Genomic DNA, 6,988 nt, shown 5'->3' on the forward strand with positions numbered 1-6,988 from the left:
CCCCCCCCCCTGCTTCTTCTTCTCCTCTACAAAATGAGATGCCCGTGTCTGATCGCCTGAGCCAATTTGCAGACCCATGTGGCACCCTTCCCTTCAGACCTGGGCATTGTGCCTCTCGCTCCTTGGCAAAGAGGCGAGGAATTATTTTTATCCCCCAAACACGCGGATATGCACCGATGATTTCAAATGCCTGCCTCGCACATTGTCAGGGATGATTTTGGCCAGGTGCCAAACCTATTATATTGATCTCTCTTTCTCTGTATTTCAATAGGCACAGACAATGCAGATTTACTGCAGAACATATTAGGGAAATAAAAATCAGTCTCAGGCACTAAACTCCCTGAAACTGATGGTATGTGTATCAGTGTGTGTGTGTCCCTGCATGGTTGTACTAAAGGCTTTTTCCCATACAATTTTGTCAACAATACTCTCAGGTTTGGGTCTATCTCCATGGCAGCCTGTCAGGCAGCGTTTTCATTAGTTAACCTAATATGCGGCTCCTTCTAAATAAATGTCTAATTACATCCTGACATATTCTCATCATGTCATTGAGTATCATAACATTTGTGCCGTTATTTTTTCTTTTATACCTCAGCTTATTGCTTTGGCATCTAGATCTCTTTTCCCTTGGAGTGTGTTGCTGGCACGTCAGCTCTGGCTTTGGTTGGAAACGATGAGACCTCCGATGTTTGCCGAGGCACACACGGGAATATTCAAATGTTGAAACTGGCAGAGAACGGGTTGTCGACTAATGAGCGTGTCTATGAGAAAATGATTTGGTTGTTTCCTGAGAGGGAAATCACAGAGAATGGCTAAATGGGAGATTTCCAAAGAGACTCCGCAAAGGCTCGGTGTACGCCGATGAGACTGCGTTGGGACGCCGGCGGATCGGATGAACGCGGTCTGTCTGCCTCGGTGCCAATGTCATTAGTGCTGAAGGCTGAAAACGACCACCAGGTCCCCTTTGATTGCCATTAGAGCCAGGAACCAAACAAAGAAGCAAACAAAAGGCCCTGAATAGACTTGGAGTGGAGGTCATGCCAGCCACAGAGAGACTTAAATAGCAGAGCTTTATGTGTCCTTTAGACCAGCAATTCTACTATTTGGCACCATGGGACACTTTAACAAGACAAAACAGACTGTATCAATCATTCCTAGTAAATAGATTGATCACACTCAGTTGAAACAATCCATAAAAAATATTAAAAAAAACGCTTCTGGCTGATCTCATAAAAGAGAGAAAATCAAATGTAAACACAGCACTTTCACACAATGTGTGATCACAACTTGAATTCAACAGGGACGATGGTTTTGTTTGATACTGCCTTAACCTTTGAGCTACATCTCAATTAACATGGTACCCTGCAGGGTTGTGAACACTAGTGATGCTGTAGAGCAGTTACGAGCAGGTCACTTTGGTTATATAATACCTATGAATGCTTTTTCCGAACTCAAACTTTGATTATAGCTTATTCGGTAATAATGTACATTACAGGGTTATTCAACATTTTTCAAACCACGGACCACTTGAATGAAAGAGAGACTGAGCAGGGACCCCCTACAGGTCTTGTATAAATTAAAGTTGCACGTTAAACTGGGTCTATGATAAAGTGAAATTTACATTTTTTTAAAAACTCGCAAATAATAATGATTTCGAGGCCCCCCTGAAGTGACTTTGAGTACCCCCAAGGGGTCCTGGACCCCCTGTTGAAGATCTCTGCCATATTATACACTATGAGGGCCGTGTCAAAAATGACCAACAGCTTATACATGAGAAATGCAGTATTTTAAAGCAGCATATCAGCATCTGAATGCCAGCCACTCTGTTTGTATCCCGCTGACCTGACTCACACACACAGTAGCCACGCTTGGTCAGCCATGACGTTAAACAGTCGTCTACATTATTGCCATTGGTTTCACTTAATTTGCCGTGTAAATGCACCGCCGCTGTGAAATCATTTGCAAAAACTCAACGAGCTACAAGTTGAAAGCCTCTCAAATAATTCAATCAGAAGAGACCTCTTTGCAGATATGCAAATAACATTTATTGTACAGCTCAAATAAAATGCACAAAGTCTTTGGCGATTAGACTCCATCGCTATGCAAATATTTTGTATATCTATATAAGGGTGGAGGACCATCAGACCCCCCCAATGGAATCAAGACACCGGTGGTGGCGACGAAGGAGCCCGAAGACCAGATCGATGGAGGCCCCGGACCGGTCAATTGGAGTAGAGGACTAGAGATGGAAGGGGTGGGGGGGTGGAGGGTTGCACTCTTTGCCTGCAACGACAGCTGATAGCAAAGGGAGCAACAGATTTTTAAAAGCAGGGTTTTGACTCTGTGATTGGCCCTTGCAATTTGTGTGCGATTCTGATTGGTTTAGTAGGAAGTTGAACTTCTCCACCAGCTGATTCCATTACAGAAGAGAGCATTGATTAAATTCCTGGGCTATATTTAAATCGGGAGGGACTAGTTGCAGATATGCAACAGTTATACACAGCAAGAGAGAGACAGGCTCATGCTGAAAAGTCTTCATTGTCATTATGTCATTATTTGTGAAGGTAGATTTTATAGCAGGACAATTCTATTGGATTACATTGAACCTACCTAATAAAGAGCATGCATTAATCCATTTAGAAATGGACTATTTAGCTGCTGATTTGTGACAGACAAAAAGTTATCCCGGCGTTTTTCGGCCCAAGCTATCCAGACTTGCTTCTTTCTCTGTATGACGTAAAATTTCACTGTGTTTGTGACCCCAGCCACACTCACATTACAGGGGTCATCTTCCCCTCGTTGCAGCGATGTTTTAAATGTAATACATCTGCAAAGTTGGAATAAAGAAACAGTTAATGGGGGTTTCACTGACCTCTGAGCATCTTTGACAAGACTACCACATCATTGTTAGGCCTTGAGTTTTCACTCGCTTGTTTAGACAGACAGTGGTAATTGAGGTCAGAATGTCTTCGCATCATACAATGCATTGATATTCGTGTTGATAATTTATTCCCTCAAAAGAGATGACCATGTGCAATAACACCCTTTTAGAGTGTGGACTAAGTCTGCAAGAGGTTGTCTTTGCTCGTGCCCTGGCACTGCCCGGGCATTCCCATTTGGATCATCATTATGAAAAAATATATATATGTTTGGGGCTTTTATGGCCTTTAATTTACAGTATAGCTTATGTTAGAAATGGTAGAGGGGGGGGGGGGGCGCAGGTTTGATACCATGTCTGCTGCCAAGGAATCATAAATTATAAATCATAAAGGTCCCCCCTATTTGGATTATTTACTCTTTTAAAAGGCTGCTATGAACTGCTGCTTAGCTACAACATGGAACCAAAGCTCTATATTAGCTTTTATCCAAAATACCTTGAAGTGCCTACAACAGTATTAAGAGGGGTCATAGAAGTAGTGCCAAACTTATCATATTGAGCTGCATAATATTTAGAGATAATTACATATCCGAGGATTGCCAAGCATGTAGTGGAATACAGCTGGATACGTTGATTTCTGTATAATATTTGTGTTGATTCCTTGCATCTGTGCAGGATTCTTTGCTCATCCCACAAGACTCCTCTAACTGGCGTCCCATCAGAACTCGTCTCTTGAACGAGAGGCGGCTCGATGGTGCTCAGATGGAGAGAGTATTGTCAGAAGAGCTGCATGTGACTAATCAGGACTGGGCTCGGCTCCCTGCCTCCCAAACCATATTCTGCTGATTCAAAGGGCCACCGAGGCTCCGTGGTAATGGAAAAGCATGATGGGGGCCATCAGAGAAAGCCGAAAAATGTTGCGGTTGATATTGCTTTGGTTGGTGTCCAACACAATATGCGGTAATATATCAGCAGAGCTATTGAAAGCCATTATGGGATTTCATTATATGATGTAGATAAACAATGGATGCGTGATCCACCCTCTGGTGTCAATAAACGCAACAAAGCAAGTTGCGGATCAAACGTGTGTGTTACTCATGTCTAACCAGCAGTGTGTGTTGCTGTTGTTTGTGCCTTCTGCCATATGCCACCCATCTCCCTGTCTCTATCTTTCTCTCACTCCCTTTTCATCTTTTCCTTTTCTCTCTGTGGTCATTCGGTGCCCTGATCTGTGCCTCCACGTACATAAAATGGAGGGCAGCGGTGAGGTTCCAATTCAGAACTCATTTGCGGTTGTGCCGGCCCCCTACCCGCTCAGCAGTTGCCGAGGGGACCCAGGGGAGCCCTATCACAGCTCTATATGCAAATGTCCTTGCACCTGGACAACAGCGTGGGCATGCTGGGACTGGGAGCTTATTTATGCAAATCTCAGGGAGACAGTCACAGCACAACACAGAGCCGGCCACAGAACGCCGGGGCCATATCTCCCCGGCAGCACAACTATTAAAAAAGCGTGGAAAAAATGAAAGATGTGGACCAAGTGGTAAAAGAGGGAGGAGATTGGTGTACAGCGTGTGGTATATGAAAATGTATGGATGCTGCACATAGATGTACTGGATGCAAGGGGTTTAGGGGGCTTGTTTCCCTGACATTCAGTATTAGAATGACTGAGATGTTACTGTATAGGTATCAATTAATGTAACTAATTAATAACGAAATGCTTGATTTTTAAGTAGATTTTGTTTTTGTTGCATAACCCACACAGAGACACATACAAGACCACACGTACACACAGGCACTCGGCGCAAAGGTGTTTGTTCACCGTCACAGCACCGCTGACAAGAGGCAATAACGCTGAATGTGTTAAGGCGAAAAAAGGAGAACAAAACCAATCTTTGTGTCTCAGCTGGCCGTGCCTCCCGACTGGGCCGCACCACTGTGTGAGACATCACACAGGAAAACGCTCCCTCTCCGCACACAACGGGCCCCATTAATGTGCAAATGTATGCAAGAAAATTTGAGAAAAGCCGAAATTACTGAGCCAAATGAGGTAGCTGCACTCAAATTGTTGGGATTATGAATAATTACCGCACATTTTCTGGAACTTTCCTCAGTTTCTCGTGAAACAATGACTTCAGGAGTTTAATTGAGGACAATCCAATTGTTGTGTGAAGTTGTTGTTATCCAGTGGATGGAGGTAGGAGCTACCTATGCCCAGTTTCATATGCTGATTCACCAGCTTGATTCCTGTGATATTCCCCCAGTTTCCCTGCAAGGCTTACTCTCCTGTCATTGCAGACCCTCTCTCTCCCTCCTGACAGGAAGTAACGCATGTTCCCCCTCCCCTCATCGGCCCTGCAGTACACATCCCGGCCCATTTCCACCTGTTCCCTGTCAGTTCATCTGATGTGTTCTTCACTAAGCGTTCCACCCAGCCTGATACCTGCCTGCATAAACCTTGAGAGGCTTGGGAATTCTGTTGGACTGAGGTGACAATGCAACTTCTGTCCAATTGTTCCTAAAAATAATTTGCTTGCACTATACTTGGCTAGCAAACAATGTTGGGCAATAGTTGGTAACCTGTTACATAAAAGTGATGATTTTTCTAGTAAGAAGTAGCACAAGGGATAACAATCCAGTTACTAATCCACTAGTGGATATCCAGGACGTTCCATTTCCGGATTGTTTTCCCGGTGCCGGATGTCCGTTACCTTCAGCTTCTTAAAACTCATGAAACTTATGAAGACTGTGGTTAACTGCTCCTCAGATCTCTGCAGGGTAAATCCAGACAGCTAGCTAGGCTATCTGTCTAATCTGAGTTTTCTGTTGCACGACTAAAACTACTTTTGAACTTACACATGTTCCACCAAAAAAAGTTCCTTCCAGAGGCTATTTTGCAGAGACGCAATGTTCGCCGTCCGGTGCTTAGCGCTACCCAAGACGCCAATAAACCAGAGAATAAACCACGAATTCTGTATGGACAGTGTTGGGAAGGATACTTTCAAAACGTGTGCTGTTACAGAATGCAGAATACATGCCCAAAAATGTAATTTGTAAATCAATCTGAGTATTTTGAATACTTTACTACCTTACTTTCACGTTGAAATGCATTTTATATGTGTAGGAATGTGGCCATGAAATCCTGCTTACTAAACACTAACTGTGGTAAAAGCTTCCACAGTAGCATCACTAAGAAGTACCTGAACAAGTAGGTTGATTTTAGTATCTGTAGTCCCTAACGGCATTCTACAAAAATCTAATTGTAGCTAACATTAGCTAGCATGTCAAACAGGGCTAGGCAGTCTTTCAATGGATCTGGGGCTAGTAAATCAGCACATAGGAATAAGGTAGCTTAACATAGCTACCTGACACAACCATAAAATAGCAAGGGGACCAGTAAAACTACAGTTTAAAAAAATAGTGATAGTTTTGATGATAAAAACAAATTCCTGCCCTGGCTCAGTTGTGCCGGTTCCGGCTCCATCTTCATCTCCAGCTCCTGCTAATACATCCATTAGCTCCTGCTGCTTCAAACTCCTTTGCAACTTATCACGCAAACAGTTAATTTTTTTTGTTTTCATAATGGGGCTTCTGGAAAATGCATGGAGTAACCTTAATTTGTTTAGAGAGGGAATACATTTGTGAAAGTATTGTCATGTATTCCATTGATTTCAATAATGTAACTGTTTTCTAAATACCAACTATTTCAATTGTACCTGTAACGGAATACAGTTACTCATAATTTGTATTCTGAATACATAACGTCGGTACATGTATTTCCATTATGTGTGGACCAATCCTAGAAGGTCTGGCAATGCAAGACTAATGGACGATAAATACCTCCGAAAAGTGTGGGCGGGCAACTAAAGTAATAATAATGGCATTCTTTTTTACTGAGTGATTATTCAAGTAATGTAATAACCTTTACAATAAGTAACATGCAAAAAGCAACTTATGTTTTTATTATATTTTTCGTAACTTGGCCAACATGGCTTACAAACAAATCAATCCGGAAAACATCTCGATAATCTCAAAGTCACACAGCACAGAATATAAATATACATGAAACACTAGGAAACAATATACATACATAAAGTAATACATATATAC

This window comes from Etheostoma cragini, chromosome 18, assembly GCF_013103735.1.
Source record: "Etheostoma cragini isolate CJK2018 chromosome 18, CSU_Ecrag_1.0, whole genome shotgun sequence".
Classification (NCBI taxonomy): Eukaryota; Metazoa; Chordata; class Actinopteri; order Perciformes; family Percidae; genus Etheostoma; species Etheostoma cragini.